Genomic DNA, 17,174 nt, shown 5'->3' on the forward strand with positions numbered 1-17,174 from the left:
GCTGGAACCGCGCGAACGCTACGGTCGCAGGTTCGAATCCTGCCTCGAGCATAGATATGTGTGTTGTCCTTAGGTTAGTTAGGTTTAAGTAGTTCTAAGTTCTAGGGGACTGATGACCTCCGAAGTTAAGTCCCATAGTGCTCAGAACCATTTGAACCTTATACTATATTGTTCCGATTCTCAACTTTGGGCAGATTTATTGCTAATCTAATCCCGGCAGGTACTTTCTTGATATTCGTTTGCTTCAGATGGCACTTAATAAAATAACGAAAAGAAGCAGTCTAGGTCACAAATAGTATTTATTTTTATGATACCTGGTTTCAGTCAAGGATAGACATCTTGAAACCAGTATTCATCTCTGTCATTAATAAAGTTGGCCAATTTGTGACGGGTGCAGTAAATGTTCAGAGCAGGCCGCTGTGGCCTAGTGGTTCTAGGCGCTTCAGTCTGTAACCGTGCTGCTCCTATGGTCGCAGGTTCGAATCCTGCCTCGGGCATGTATGTGTGTTATGTCCTTAGGTTAGTTAGGTTTAAGTAGTTATAAGTCTACGGGACTGACCTCAGATGTTAAGTCCCTTAATACTCAGAGCCATTTTAACTATTTCTGAAATGTGCAGAGCCGTTTTAAGGGCCGAGGAGGACCCACCGTCGTCTGTTGGTTAATGTAGGGAAGCTGCAGGTTATAAAGAGAGGGCTCTGCCCATTGATATGAATGTGAACAGTTGAACAACAGTAGCATTAAAAAGTACATAAAGTCCCGTGTTGTGCCCCTTGAGGGGATAATCGGGCCGGAATGACCTCTGCGTCATCCTCAGCCAAGGTGTCATTGGATGCGATATGGAGCGGCATGTGGTCAGCCCACCGCTCTCCCTCTGTCGTTGTCGAGTTAATTGACGTTGAAACTGCTACTGATCAGTCGAGCAGTCCCTCAGCTGATCTCACAAGACTGATTGCATCACGTGCCAATTCTCCCGCCGAGGAAAAGTCTCTGGCTGTATCGCGAATCATCACTAGTGCCACGATTACAGCTGTGGAGAACTTTATACAGACGAATCGTTGGATCACCATACGAGTCACTTCTTTTGAACTACCTACAAGGAAAAGAACTGTGCATCGCATAATGCAAGAGAAGTTTCGTTATGGCACATTTGTGCACAATGTGCGCCCGAGCATCTTCTGGAGAATCAGAAGACAGCGAAAATGGGTGTTTGCCTGACCCATCTGTTGAGATTTGTGGAGCAAGGTACGGATTTAATTGCTCAGACTGTGGCATGTGATGCAACGTGGTATCAACACTTCGACTCTGCCTACAAAAGGATGATTATGAGGTAGTGGCATACTGGCTCCCCTCGTCGGAAGAAAACTTAGTCTGCCCCGAAGACTGGAGTAGTGTTGCTCAGTTTCTCGTTCGATGAAGATGGACCTCTGGTCATCTACTGGCTATTTCTAGGTGCAACAGTTAATGCTGAAAAGTAATGCAAGACGCTGCTGAGGCTCAAAGTCAGGGGCAACGTCTCGAATGGGATAGTTATCCTGCAGGATAATGCTGCACTACATGAGGCAAAGTAGACCATCAAACTCCTTCAAAAATTTCGATAGGTGGTCCTGGATCGTACTCCTTATAGCTCCGACATCTCCCCATGTGACGCATATATCTTCATTTCTATACTGAAGCCATCTGCTTCCGTCCTACGCTATGGGATCGGTGTTTAAACATCAACAGCAATTATGCATTTTTGTAATGATCCACATTAAATGCAATTATAATATTGATATTAGAAGTTCTTTACATGTAACTGTGATTCCCTTTCCATTTTGGTACACCTTATACAACGTAGCCAGAAACAGTCTGAAAAGCTTGCAAGAGCAGATTGTTCTGAGAAATAATAGTTAAGAAGAAATTCGATTCGTTGGGCCGTTTCTGAGTTAATGAGCATTGAAGTTAACCAGTCAGGCGGCTGCATGCGCAAGTTCAAGAGGCCAACCTGTCACGGTGTCCCAAAACAAATTTCCTAAAACTGATCACGAGGGGGACACAAAAATAGGACATGGGATGGTATGAGGATCGAACCTAAGCCAGAGGGTGAACAGTCTCGTTAGCTATCTTCTAAGCGATGAGAAAAATTGACATCAATTGTACTGGCAGGCCGCTTGTATTTGCGTACGATATGACTTTGGGAAATGCGGTGTTTAAAATGAAGAGTGGGAAGTTCCTACCATAAATACCTGTCCCGTAATTTCCATCAGCACGGAAAACACCCTGCAAACAATGACCTATAATCTGTGCGCAACGGAATTAAATGCAAATTGCTATATGGGCCAGGCTCATTGATTGGAGTACTTTACGTATCTCTCTCCAATTATCAAGCTAATCAAGTTATTTTCCCCAGTAACATGACACTTCAAAAACAATTATATCGGGATACTGCCTACTTGAATTATAGAACGTTCTAAGGATCACGAAAATGTTTATTTCCAGTCAAAGAAAAATTTGGATAATGATAAGTACATTGATTGATAAACTTAACTAGCACACACCGAGTAAAATTAATTATGGTTGGCAAAGTGGAGGAAGTAGTGGAAGGATTCTCGCACATTTTCCCTTGGTGAAATGAATCGATACCGGAATCTAATAAATACAAAAGAGAAAATGGTTGATCCTCGCTGGTTGGTGGTCTCCTAAAATTGCAAGTACAGCGGCTCTCGCTGTTAAAAACGGTTCAGTTTTACGTGAACAAGCTCCTGTGTGAAATTACTCTGCTTAGGCTGTGAGGATCTCACCTGCACTCAACACAAGCTGCAAGATGATGATACCATGGAAGTGCGTAGTCTCAGAAGTAATCTCGCACAGACGGGTGGTTGTTCCGGAACCTGCCTAAGCAGACTGCCATAGCATGCGTCTACTTGACGGGTATGCTGGCCGAAGTCTCCTTCTTCTGCGACGCCCCCGGGCGGATTCGTCACTCTCCGGCTCCCATGGCCGTAGTGTTTGTACTGTACTGTACTAAAATTTCCACATTACTCCACACGGAGCAGTCAGAAAAATATTTTAGAACGCCAATGCGAGCGTTGTTCCGCATTTATACACCAATCGCACTCTTTCCAGCATCATAAAATCCCCCCCCCCCTCCCCGTACAATTTTGAAGCATCGCTTCTAACATGGCATGGTTTTTACCCAATTGCAGGCCATCCTGTCTATATTTTTTTCAGAGGGTCTCTGGCGAGAGCTGACGCTATCCTAAGACAATTTTCCAGCCGACCGCTCCCATGGCGGTTCTCACAGAGCTCTTCACACCTCTGTAAGCTGCATTCACTTCTGCTTGAAAACTGTTTTTATCTCGTGAGCAGTCGCCCAATTAAGAGGACGGGACGTGGCATCGCCGTTTCGCTTGAGGAAGTTCGCCCTTTGTTCAGACCATAAAATATCGCTGGCGACGCTCTGCTAGCGTCCCAGGCTACGTTTGACAAAATCCTCCGAGCACAAGGGAATAGTTTCGCAGTGTAATGGCCACCCGAATGTCGCCACGCTAAAGCACACCTCATGCTGTGCCAGACACAACGCCTGCTCGCACCTCTCCATCCAGCGAGCCCCTGTCGCTTTAAGAATGTGGAGTACCTGTTTGCCACCTTTTCTCTCCCTGATGAGGCGAAGTACCTCTGTTCATTCCACGGCTATTACCAGCAAGCGATATTACGCTAGGCAAAATGCCTTCACTCACCAGCCAAATCCAGAAATCAACTGTTGTCAATAACGTTTAAGATATGAACCTAATCGTGCAGCATAATTCATCACCGAATTAACTGGTCTAATGTACTATGTGCTATGACCTTAAAGTGAAACGAAAACAAGTGTAAATGACGTCCTATGTTTCATCCTAACTGATTAAGTTCAGTGCTAATTAACTAAGAAATGGCATAACGCATTGAATTTCTTTCTTAAGAATTATTTCTCCGAATAGTCTTCCCTAAAACAACCTTACCAACTTCTCGGACTGTTTCTGACCACCCTTAACTGGTCTAACTTTTAAATCACCGAAATTAGATGATGCAAACTTTTTAAACTTGTACATTCTTATGTAGTCTTTTAATCGTGAAGTAGACCACCAACCTGCGTAATGGAAACGGTAGAGCCTTACCACTGGCATTCTGACACTGTTAGGCGAAGCTAATTGCCATATAACGGCCAACCATGCCCTGAAAGTCTATTATGAGGTATCTCCTGGCAAGCGACTTGTACCTACCTAGGTGCCCACTGACGATTAATCTATGTTGGTAGCGCCAAGGTGGTACGACTCCACCAAACTAACAAAATTGTCTTACAACCATTGCATTGTATACCTTTTTTAATTGAGAACATTTCTGTTCGTTTTAGGCATGATGATGATGAAATAACTGAAACAGGTTGCCAGTGCATGCACTTGACAGTTGTGGCTTCGGACTTTTAATTACCCCATATTTAAACCAAGTTATCCGTTTCACTGGAGAGCTTCTGCGAAGTTTGGAAGGTAGGAGACGAAGTAAAGCTGTGAGAACGGAGCGTGAGTCATGCTTGATTAGCTCACAACGGTAGATCACTTGCCCGAGAATGGCAAAGGTCCCGAGTTTGAGACTCATTCCGGCACACAGTTTTAATCAGTCAGGACGTTTCCACTCCAGCATCATCCACAATCATCATTTACCATTCCTGTACTGAACGACCAAGTGAACCGGGCATGGAACTCCAAACGAGAAACTGACATCCAGAACCTGCACAACTTTTGCGTGCTTACATTCAACATTATGGCGGTTACACTGGTTATTAATGCAACAGTGCCTTATCTTGCGCTTACCTTAATCAGTAATCTTTAGTGTTCATCACTTAAATACGTTTCCTAGACAAATTATTCCCAAAATTTCATTATTCTGCATTAATGTTTTTCATTATTTCTATTCTTTCCGCCAGTGAATTTTAAAAGAAGACAGAGACTTTCTGGCTGACAAGTGTGTTTAAACGTGTGCTAGGGACTTGAGGCCATTTAGTCATATAGACTTCCTAAATTCAGGAAAAAGTTGACTGAAATAGGAGAAAATAAGGCTCTGTACATATTGATAACTACGCTCTGGTGGTATACAACGGAGTGCGAAAAATTTTTAGTATGAAACAAAAGTTTCTTCTTTCAAACATGTAGTTTTTAGATTAATATAATACGAAAAACGCATTTCGTGTTTGCTAAAATGAATTTGGGGAATTTATAATGATCTATTTTGGACACTTAGAATGAATTCAGCGAACCCGAATACACATCCTGGATGAAGTAATTGAAATTAGTATAACTGGGGTCATATTTGGCTAGAACACAGTACGTTTATAGTAAAACCTTACTTTAGTTGGCGGTGCAGTTGAGTGGATATCTTACTGTTCTCAGATGGAAAGGATCTCGACTTGCAAAGGTAGTTCTGCTTACTACAGAAAATATGCATTCGAGGTGACCTGATGATGCTAATTGAGAACAGACAGTACTATTCGAAAGAGGATGAAGTAGAAGAGAAAACAGTTGATAACCAAATAAATAAACCTGAAATACGCTGATAAGGGGACAAGGATCAATAGCGTACAAAGGTCCAAAATGAATTTACAGTGTGTCCCAAAAAAATGTATACACTTGAAAGTCTCTTCGGGTTTGCTGCTGAATCTTAAAATCAACTTGACTCGATATTGCGGCGATCCAACTGGTCGCCATCTTCAGGAAAATTCTGCCTCTGCTGATGAGTCCCGCTGAGAACTGACGCCAGGTTGCAAATCGACGTCCTGTATAGGCCACCGTTCAGTACACGGCGCATGCGCCGCCCATCACGGTTGCCGCCCTCCAAGACAGGGAGGTGGCGCCGCCCTTAGTGAAACACTGCTGGCAACGATATATCGTACTCAGGGCCGCACCGAAGAACGTTCAATTCTGACGTGAGATAATACAGGATTCCACGTCCGTGTCAATATGGGAAAGCTTACATTGGCCGTTAGATTCGACAAGTGCATGACCTGTGTGTGGAAAATCGCCGTCATACGAGGCTATAACAGCCGGAAAAATCGGCAGTAGTAGAACACTGCTTAAATGAGGGACACAGTATGAAATTTGATGAAACTGTGGTAGTGGCCAACATTTCCGATTTTTGGAACAGTGTCTATAAAGAGGCGATTGAAATTAGGTTGGCTGATAATTTAATCAACAGAGACAATGGGTTTCCTCTTAGCAAGACGTGGAATCCTGTATTATCTCGCATAAAAATTGAACGTTCTTCGGTGCGGCCCTGAGTGCGATATATCGTTGCCAGCAGTGTTTCACTAAGGGCGGCGCCACCTCCCTATCTTGGAGGGCAGCAACCGTGATGGGCGGCGCTTGCGACGTGTACTGAATGGTGGCCTATGTAGGACGTCGATTTGCAAGGCGTCAGTTCTCAGCGGGACATCAGCAGAGGCAGCATTTTCCTGAAGATAGCGACCAGTTGGATCACCGAAATATCGAGTCAAGTTGATTTTAAGATCCGGCAGCAAACCCGAAGAGACTTTCAAGACTTCGGGAAAGCCTACGTAATCAAATGTGTACCCTCTTTGAAACTAAACATCTCTTTAATGAAAGGGTTTAGAAATACAATTTTAGTGGTGTTACGTGTCTCATGATTCGACTTAAGAAGGTAAATGTTCAAACTGGTGTCCGTCCATCGCAATACACCGTCGACAGCGACTTAAGACTGAGCGACATGCCAACTTCATTGTTTCCAACGAAATAGCATCACAGGCTTGCTTAATTTGCTCTTTAAGATCATCCAGTGTGTTTGGTTTCGCAGCTTAAACTATGTTCTTGAGAATACTCCACAGAAAGAAGTCTAGAGGAGTTATATCTGGAGATCGAGCGGAGTACTCCACACTCCCTCTTCGTCCTATCCATCTAGCACGGAAGGTACGATTGAGGAATGCCCTCACATCTAGGTGAAAGTGAGGTGGCGCTCCATCCTGTTGAAAGTAATAATCTTCATTTACAAACACAACTATAAGACCAGGAGTTATCACAACACTTCAAGTACGAGTCGCACGTGACAGTGTTGTCAAAGAAGATTAATCCTCTAGAAGACAGACCACACCAGACTGTTACTCTTGGTAGATTAAAAAAATGGTTCAAATGGCTCTGAGCACTATGGGACTTAACATCTATGGTCATCAGTCCCCTAGAACTTAGAACTACTTAAACCTAGCTAACCTAAGGACATCACACAACACCCAGCCATCACGAGGCAGAGAAAATCCCTGACCCCGCCGGGAATCGAACCCGGGAACCCGGGCGTGGGAAGCGAGAACGCTACCGCACGACCACGAGCTGCGGGCTCTTGGTAGATTAGTATGCCTTTGCTCGGTTACCTATGGATTCTCCCTGGCACAGTGCACACAATTATGGCGCTTAATTGTTCCATTAATTTAAACGTCGCTTCATCTGAAAAAAGAATTCGATGTTTGAAACGTTTCTCTTCTTCGCATCTGTTAATGAACCACTCACAAAATTCGCTTCGCCTATCAGGATGATCCTTGTTAAGATCACGAAGAAGTCTTGGAACGTGAGGCTTAAAATTCTGAGAACGCAAAATTCTATGAATACTGCTTCTGCAGATCCTAGTCCCACGAGAGCATTGCCTCACAGATTTCGTCGGGGTTAGTATGCCTGGATTACTGCATCAACACTCTCATTGTCTGTTGAACGTCTCTTTCGTCCGCTACGCCCCTTCTTCATATCGTGCACCGTTCCTTCGACTTCAAAATTATCTCTGATTCTTGTAATTGTTACTCATGGTGGTGGTGGTGTTCCAAATCCAACTCTCCAATGTCGGCGTACCGCACTCACATTCTCTGTTTTCCAGTAACGCTTTACGACCCATTTCCGTTGTTCAAACGATAACGCCATGTTTGCTGACAATCGTAAAACAAAAGAAAGCATAGATATGTTTTTCACCGCCTTCTAAATTATTAGAAATAAAGATTGTATTTCTGTCTCCTGTAAGGGGAGGTTTACTATCTTTTGGTTAAAAAATCAAATTTTTTTTAAATTGCATTTTTGGATCCATAAAAGTGTTTAGAATCCGCCCCTGAAACGGTTTTTACGAATACAGAACGGAAATGTTTGTCATTCGTGGTTGAACAAAAAAATGCACCTTCCTGAAATCGGTCTTTTTCAAGCACCAGTTTTTTTTTTCTCTCGGAGGACGAGTTATTGTACCGATGCTTGGGAGGAAACACACAAAATTCAAATGAAAGTTTGAACGCGTGTGTTCGGAAGTTAGCCCCCAAGCACTTGCATTCTGGTGTGAAGACTGTGGAGATTGCGAGTTTGCTGTCAGTGAGCAGCTTCAACGAAGGGTATTCAGCAATTCTAAAGACCATGACAACGATGGACGTCACCCTAGGACTCTATTCGACGTAGTTCGCCAAGAATTCGGACGACCACCGGATTCAAACCCCGAAAACCGCTTGTCGCAGGCCGTACGAGCGGCTCTGGAGCAGCGCAGGATGGCCCAGGTCGAGCAGGACGCCCTCTGTGAGGAAGGGGAAGGACTAGTTTATGGACCCGGAATAGCAGATTGAACAAAGTTGCATAATATTGCATTTATATGTAGTCAAAACTTGAACTTTTTTTTTTATCGCGCGGTATGGTAACTTCAAATTTACTGAACCGATTGGCATGATTCTTTGTTTCCGACGAAACTAACTAAATTATCTAGGAGTTGTACCACTTTTATTCCGATCCATCAACTATAAATATTTTTACTTGGCCGACAAAGTCGAAAAATCGATTAAAAAACCCTACTTTTTTCAAATGGTCACTATTTTGTTTCCTATGGTCCAAATAAATTAAGAGAGGTACAATTCCTAAAGAATGTTTTATACTTCGTTAACGTCAACTAAATTTTTATTTCAGACGAGCCGACTGACCCGTGACATACCGCGCGTGGAGCTTTACATAGAAATTATGTTTCGTTCCGATGGCACTTCTGCCTTTGCTCTTCGACATTTCCGGTCAAAAAAAAATTCAGTTTGTAGAGGAAATATCAATAAACATGTTGACCAAATTTGACATTGATATCTAAAACACATCCCGAGAAAATATGCTCAGAGAACATGCTTTTTTTCGGACCAAAGATAGTAAACCTCCCCTTACTTAAAGAGATATTCTGTTTCAAAGAGTGTATCCATTATTTTGGGACACCCTGTATATTTCATTGAGGTTCGTCTTGTGTTATTCGAGAAAAAGACCTTTTTATCAACTTCCGAACCCTGTTTATCACGCTACAGTGAAGGCGTTCAGAATAAACAGCCAGTAAAGTAGCACAGCTGGAAGACGGTCAGACAGGCGAGATTCGTTTAGCCTGCTTAGGTTGGGCGTAGCTAGGCTTGGATGGGAGCAAGCCAAGCTGCCCGTTCTGCTGACAATGTCCGGCAGCTTGTCTGCCTGGCTAACAAGTCAGCAGGGGCATGTTAGAAGCGTAACGCGTACACCTCTGGTTTATGCACGCCACACCACTGCCGTTGGAGGGTCACGTGTCACCACGGCACCAGTATTACACAACCTACTGCACTCAAAAGCGACCAGTATGCCATTTTAACAGAGTGACTAATATTTTGACTGTTATTCTTAGAATGTGGAGTGGCTTGCGCAAGGTATGAACTCATCCTGACGGATCTGGACAACAGAGTCCGCCAGAAAAATGTATGCATACTTAAAGGAAAGAAAAGTATTACTTATTTGTTTATTTTACATTTAATAATTGATCACACATGTTGTACAACCTTCAGTTTAGCACGTGATTTATTTGAATTGTTATTCATTTATTTATTTACACGTGAAGTTCCGTTAGACCAAATTGAGGAGCAAATCTCCAAGGTCATGGAACGTGTCAGTATATGAAATTACAACATAAAAGCAAAAACAGATAAAAATAAAATGCTTATGACCCCGAAAAAAGTCAATTCGTAAGTTTAAGTAAACGCAGTCAATGTCAAAATACATGGAATGGACAGTGTCTTGAAAGGAGGATATAAGTTGAACATCAACAAAAGCAAAACAAGGATAATGGAATGTAGTCTAATTAAGTCGGGTGATGCTGAGGGAATTAGATTAGGAAATGAGGCACTTAAAGTAGTAAAGGAGTTTTGCTATTTGGGGAGCAAAATAACTGATGATGGTCGAAGTAGAGAGGATATAAAATGTAGGCTGGCAATGGCAAGGAAAGCGTTTCTGAAGAAGAGAAATTTGTTAACATCCAGTATAGATTTAAGTGTCAGGAAGTCATTTCTGAAAGTATTCGTATGGAGTGTAGCCATGTATGGAAGTGAAACATGGACGATAAACAGTTTGGACAAGAAGAGAATAGAAACTTTCGAAATGTGGTGCTACAGAAGAATGCTGAAGATTAGATGGGTAGATCACATAACTAATGAGGAAGTATTGAATAGGATTGGGGAGAAGAGAAGTTTGTGGCACAACTTGACCAGAAGAAGGGATCGGTTGGTAGGACATGTTCTGAGGCATCAAGGGATCACCAATTTAGTATTGGAGGGCAGCGTGGAGGGTAAAAATCGTAGAGGGAGACCAAGAGATGAATACACTAAGCAGATTCAGAAGGATGTAGGTTGCAGTAGGTACTGGGAGATGAAAAAGCTTGCACAGGATAGAGTAGCATGGAGAGCTGCATCAAACCAGTCTCAGGACTGAAGACCACAACAACAACATGTCAAAATACCCAGACTCGTGAACAGGGGTCGAGAAGAGGTTCGTGAAATTAGACCACTTACTGCCGCAACCGCACGTTTCTGAGCCAAAAATATCCTTTTAGAATGGGAAGAGTTACCACAAAATATAATACCATACGACATAAGAGATTGAAAATAAGCAAAGCAGATTAATTTTCGTGTCGAACGATCACTCACTTCAGATACCGTTTGAATAGCAAAAATGTCAACATTAAGTCATTGAACAAGATCCTGAACGTGGGCTTTCCACGACAGTGTACTATCCATCTGAACACCTAAAAATTTGAACTGTTCAATTTCACTAATCATATGCCCATTCTGTGAAATTAAAAATTTGGGATTCGTTGATTATGTGTTAGAAACTGTAAAAACTTAGTCTTACTATGATTTAGCGTTGGTTTATTTTCTACAAGCCATGAATGTAGGTCGTGAACTGCACTATTTGAAACCGAGCCTGTTTTGCACACAACATCCTTTACTACCGAGGTAGTGTCATAAGCAAATAGAAATTTTTTAAAGTTATCCATAATATTAAAGGGCATATCATTTATATTAATAAGGAACTGGGATGGCCCCAACACTGACCCCTGAGGCCACCCCACATCACAGCCATTCTCAACATTGTGAATAATGACCTTTTGTTATCAGTTGCTAAAGTAAGAGGTGAATCAATTGTGAGTTACTCCCCGTATTCTGTAATGGTCCAACTTCTGGAGCATTATTTTGTGATCAACACAGTCAACCCCTTAGTTAAATCAAATAAATATGCCTGGCGTTCGAAACCTTTTGTTTAACCCATCCAGTACCTCACAGTGAAAAGAGAATATAGCATTTTCAGTTGTTAAACGACTTCTAAAGCCGAACTGCACATTTGATAGCAAATCCTGTGATATAAAATGATCAATTATCCTTACATACACTGCCTTTTCAATAACTTTAGCTAACACTGATTGCGTATAAATAGGTCTAAAGCTATCTACATATCCCTTTCTCCTTTTTTATAAATCGGCTTTACTACTGAGTGTTCTAATCGTTCAGGAAACTGACCATTCCTAAAGGAAAAATTACAAATATGGCTAAATAGCAGGATAACATGTGTTGCACAGTACTTTAATATTCTGCTAGGCACTCAATCGTAACAATAAGAGTCCTTAATCTACAGTGATTTAACTATCGGCTCAATCTCCCGCTTGTCTGTATCATAGAGGAGTATTTCAGACATCAATCTCGGAAAGTCCTTTCCCTAAATTTTTATTTAATTCACTTGCAATGCTCAAAAAATGATATCAATAACATAAATATTCTTACTATGAGCGGACTATATATCGTCGACCTTGTCTGCTGACCAAACATTTCATTAACAACTGACCATATGCTTTTAATTTTATCCAGTGAATTATCTATTCTGTTTGCATACCACGTACTCTTTGCCTTCCTAATAACATTTTAAGCACTTTACAGTACCGTTTGTAGTGGGGTACTGTAGCTTGATTGTGACTATTTCTAACATTTTAATATAATTCCCGCTTTGTTCTACTGATATCATTATCTCACTAATCAGCCACTGAGGCTACCTTTTACTGCTAGTACAACGTTTAGAACGTTCTAATGTAAAGCAACTCTGAAGGAGCATGAGGTGTTAAGGAAAGCTTTGTATTTGTCATTATGTTATCGGCACTATAAACATCCTGCCACTCTTGTTCCTTGACGAGTTTTAAAAAACTCTCTATTGCTGTTTGATTAACATTTCTATATAGTTTCTAATTGTATATGACATTTTAATTGTATATGACTTTTTTAGGACAAAGGCCTTTTAGTGTTAAAATTTTTCCATCATGGTCTGATAGGCCATTCACCCTTTTACTAACAGAATGCCCATCTAGTAGTGAAGAATGAATAAAAATATTGTTTGTGGCTGTGCTACTGTTCCCCTGCTCCCTAGTTGGAAAAAACGCAGTCTGCATCAGATCATATGAATTTAGGAGACCTACCAACATCTTTTTTGTTGCACCATCATATACAAAATTGATACTGATGTCACCAAATATAACTAATTCCTGGTACCTGCTACAAATTGAATTAAGGACCCTCCCTAGCTTGAGCAGAAATGCTCTGAAGTCAGAGTTAGTGGACCTATACACAACAACAACTAGAAGTGTAGTTTCACTAAATTTAACTGGCCCTACTCAACATTCAAATAGCGGTTCAGTGCACTGCCATGATACGTCAGTGGACTCAAATGGAATATTGATGTTTATGTAAATAGCCACTCCCCCACCCCAGAAGAAACTCATTGAAAAACAGCCAGCTAATCTGTATCCTGGTAAAAGAAGCCCTTAAACTGTCAAATTATTTAAGACATACCAATAACTTCAGAATCAACATCTATAAACAGTTCGCTAACTTCACTAACCTCTAATATTTTGATGAAATATGCTAATTCCTTCTCTAGGTTGAAAAATGACGTCCTGTGAAGGTGAGCCCATAGTTAGAGGGACATCCTTTAAGCAGTTATACCTATAAAAAGGGGCAACTCTAACACCAACTATTATAGGAATTTTTTCATGAGTGATCCCAGTACCACCCACTACACTGTCACCTATAAGCTTTGCCAGCCTCCCCTCTACTGAGGTGCTGGCCATTCCTACTGAAACCCGATCTACTGATAGACTCAGCTGGCACCATTGAAATATGACCCATGCCCTCTGCCATCAGCGCCCTCCCCAGCCCCATGTTAACACGCCTAAGAGCCGCATTAAGATGAGCCCGAACATGACGCTGAAACAGTTTCACAAGATGCACGTTAATGCCACCAATTTGGGTAGATATCTTTACCAGATCACCACCTACATCATATTGCACGTCCCTATCAAGACCCCTGCTCCACCCACTATCACTACCTGGTTCTGCTTCGTAAAATTCCTGCGTAACTCCCCTATGCTGTCAGTCAGCTGAGCCAACCCTGCACTAGGCTTCACAGTGCTGGTGACGTGGTACTCACTCCACAACACTTCCTGCAACTACTGGGCCACACTTCTACCGTGCGAACTATCTAGCAGTAGAACCTTCTTCTGTCTGTTACACTTTGCGATTGACCTAGGCCTCCTAACTGCCGAGGACTGCTGCATGTTCTCTACATATACTGCAACAAGAGGCTCGTCTTCACTCACCGCTGACAGTTGGTCAAATCTATTGCATATACGCAAAGTATAACTGTCTGAATACCTCCATCTCCTAGCTTCCTTCTCGCCAACTGCCAATTCTCATTCTCCATCACCCTTCATCCTCCTCAACCTATCTAATTTGCGCATTGTAACTGCACCTGAAGGGCACAGAGCTTACGCTCTGCTCCTCTATCAACTTATTTCTACCACAGATTCTGTATTCCCAGGATAGGATCTCACTGGAATGCCTACTGGCTTCCCCACTGCATTCCCCTCTCCCCCCCCCCATGAAAATACTTTGAACAAATCACACACCGTAACCCACTACTCACAAACCTACAACTGAGCCCACATTTCTCACTCATAATAAAATTTTACAGTTACTGAGAAAAGCTATACATCTACGTTACCTAAGTTCAGTTACACCATTAGAACTATTTATAGAACTAACAATAGCGGTCTCGAAATTCTCTCTCTACTAAAAATGCAACCACTTGTATTAATACTACTACACCCCAACTAACACAAATACCAACAAAACTTCACAAAATTAGTAGCTAAAACTGAAAATTCAACAATCAAAGAAGTTAAAACACTGAATGAAAATTTTACTGAAATACTTCACTAGAAACAATAAGAAAAGTCAGTTGAAAACTAAAGCACGGAATTTATTAAACGACTTCACCGCACAGAAAATTCTAAAAAACACATTTTTTAAATCGTCATATCGCCGCAAACAGCTCGATACACCGCCGAAAATTATTAAATTTAATAACTCTATAACCGTGCAAAAATAACTGTCGGTACTTAGTTTTATAACTGCTACAGCTGCAACTAAACGCCGCAAAATGTAAACACTCTACTGACGCATGAGGCTTGGACGAACGACGTAAGCACACTCACGAATAACAGACTGAGATTAATAAAAATCCACTAATAATTACTTTTACAGCAAATATTAACACAAATAAACCTTAAAATAAGTAACTGAAGACTAAAACTTTATGGAATATTGACGAGCAATTTCAGCAACAGTCCAGCACACGTGACGCCAGAATGTCCACCGTTGGCGGCTATACACATAACAGAATGACGAGCGGTCGCCACAACTACGTCAGTCAATGTTACAGTGGAGATCATTGCACATGTCGCTGTAATCTCCTGGCGAAGTTTCTCCAACGTGCGTGGCTTACGTCGATAGATGTTATCTTCACAGTTCCCCATAAGTAAAAGTCCATAGGTTTTAAATTTGGCGACCGTGGAGGGAACTCAATGGGCCCTCTTCGTCCTATCCAATAGCCCAGAAGATTGTCATCCAGGATAGCCCATACGGCTAGGTGGTAGTGTGGTGGCACCCCGTCCTGTTGGTGGATCTCTTAATCAGTTCCATAACTGGCACGTATACCTGGCAAAATTGATTTGCGTAACATTTACGGGTACACTTCTCCAGTGGCAGCAGCATCAAAGAAAAAGGGTGCTACTAAGCCCCTAGAAGCTAATCCACACCACACGTGAACCCCTGGTAGATTGACGGTTCTATTAATTTTAAATTGGGCCTCGTCACTCCACACTACCTTCGTCACAAATCGTTCGTCATCAGTTACCATTTGCTGATAACATCCGCACAATTGCATTCGGCGATCAGGATAGTCATCATTAATCGCGTGCTGTAATCGTGGAAAGTAAACTTTCCACTGACGTTGCACTTCAACGGCATTATCAAACTTGAAAACCCACTTCACAGTACATGTCGTTGCTCGAATATCAAGCGTGCTCTCAATACCAAGATGAAAATACTAACATCTGTTGAGTCCAGGACCATACTACAACACACTCTTAACCCAAATCGAACGACTATATAGATATCTCGATAGAGCCTGACAAACAGTGTGTACATTTTTCTGGCGGACTCTGTATTTAGCTATTTTGATAGCAACATTCCCAGCAAAGTGCAGGCTGTGCTTAGAGAGAAATTCTTCGAAGTTTGTTCCTGTTTAGTAGATCGGTTGCTACTGCGTGGCTGGAGACCGCACACAGCTGCCTGCGTGAGGCGGCTAATTGAAGGGCTGTCCCTGCGCCGAAGCGACGCCATTTGCACGCTGTTTATGCGGTTCCCCTGTATGGCCAGCCGAAAAATGCCCCGGCGCAACGGTTTTGGGCCCATCGCCGCCATGGCGCGTCGCGGCACGCCGGGGCGTAAACTGCTTGCCCGGGTGCGGCTCGCCTTTTGTTCGGCCCGCATATTCCCGCCAAATCCCCTGGCCGGCGTCGTGAATGGTGGTTGTAGCGTTATCCAGTTTTATCTGCGCGCAGCACGGCTCGGTTCACATTCCTGCATTTAGACCGGGGGTAGTCCGATAAACTGTTGGCGGAAAAATCAACCCTCCGCCCGATGCGGCGTTGCGAAAATTAACAGGCTGACTAAAGGGTCGTTACATCGCGCGCCAACAGTTTTACAAGAGTGAACTCCAGTACAATCCGATACATGTTCTCAGCAACATGAACAGAGTCACGTAATTGCTGCTACCAGATTCATTCTTGATTCTGTTCACATCACTTCTCTTTTACACGCTGGGTGATCCACTACTATATATCCATATTTTTCTTTAAATATTATTAACTCATTAAGAATATTACTTTGTTACTTTCAATTCTGTCACGTACCATGGTCCTTGCCATTTCATATTATCACTTCGGTACCAGCATTTGCCGTCGGAGGGCAACGTGCATGACAGACAGTCGCAATTTATTATTTCGTAGCCGCCCACACTCTTCCATGAGGACTGTTCTAATGTGTCCATGTCATGCGATTTTTTGGCAGACACTTTCTCTTTCAAATATTCACAGTGGAAATAGTCTGGACTTCTCGGTGGCCACTCAACATTTCCGCGACGTCTAATAACGCGGCATGGAATGGCACTGTCAAGCCATTCTCATGAAATCAACGCAAAATGGAGAAGTGCCTCACGGTGCATGAAGAGCACATTGTCCACACCGTCCCAGGTTAAAGCAATGGGACGATCAAAAGGTTTTAGCATATGCACATACCTCTGTGCATTCATTGTTTTACAAAGAACGTAAGGGCCGATAAGAGTGCCATTATGTATACCACACCACACAGTCAGTGAAGGACGTGACTGCAATGTTTCAATCCTAACTCCAGGACTGTCGTTACTAGGACTCGTAATGGCTGTTATGGTGATTTATGGTTCAAAGGGCTCTGATCACTATGGTACTT

This window comes from Schistocerca serialis, chromosome 4, assembly GCF_023864345.2.
Source record: "Schistocerca serialis cubense isolate TAMUIC-IGC-003099 chromosome 4, iqSchSeri2.2, whole genome shotgun sequence".
Lineage (NCBI taxonomy): Eukaryota > Metazoa > Arthropoda > Insecta > Orthoptera > Acrididae > Schistocerca > Schistocerca serialis.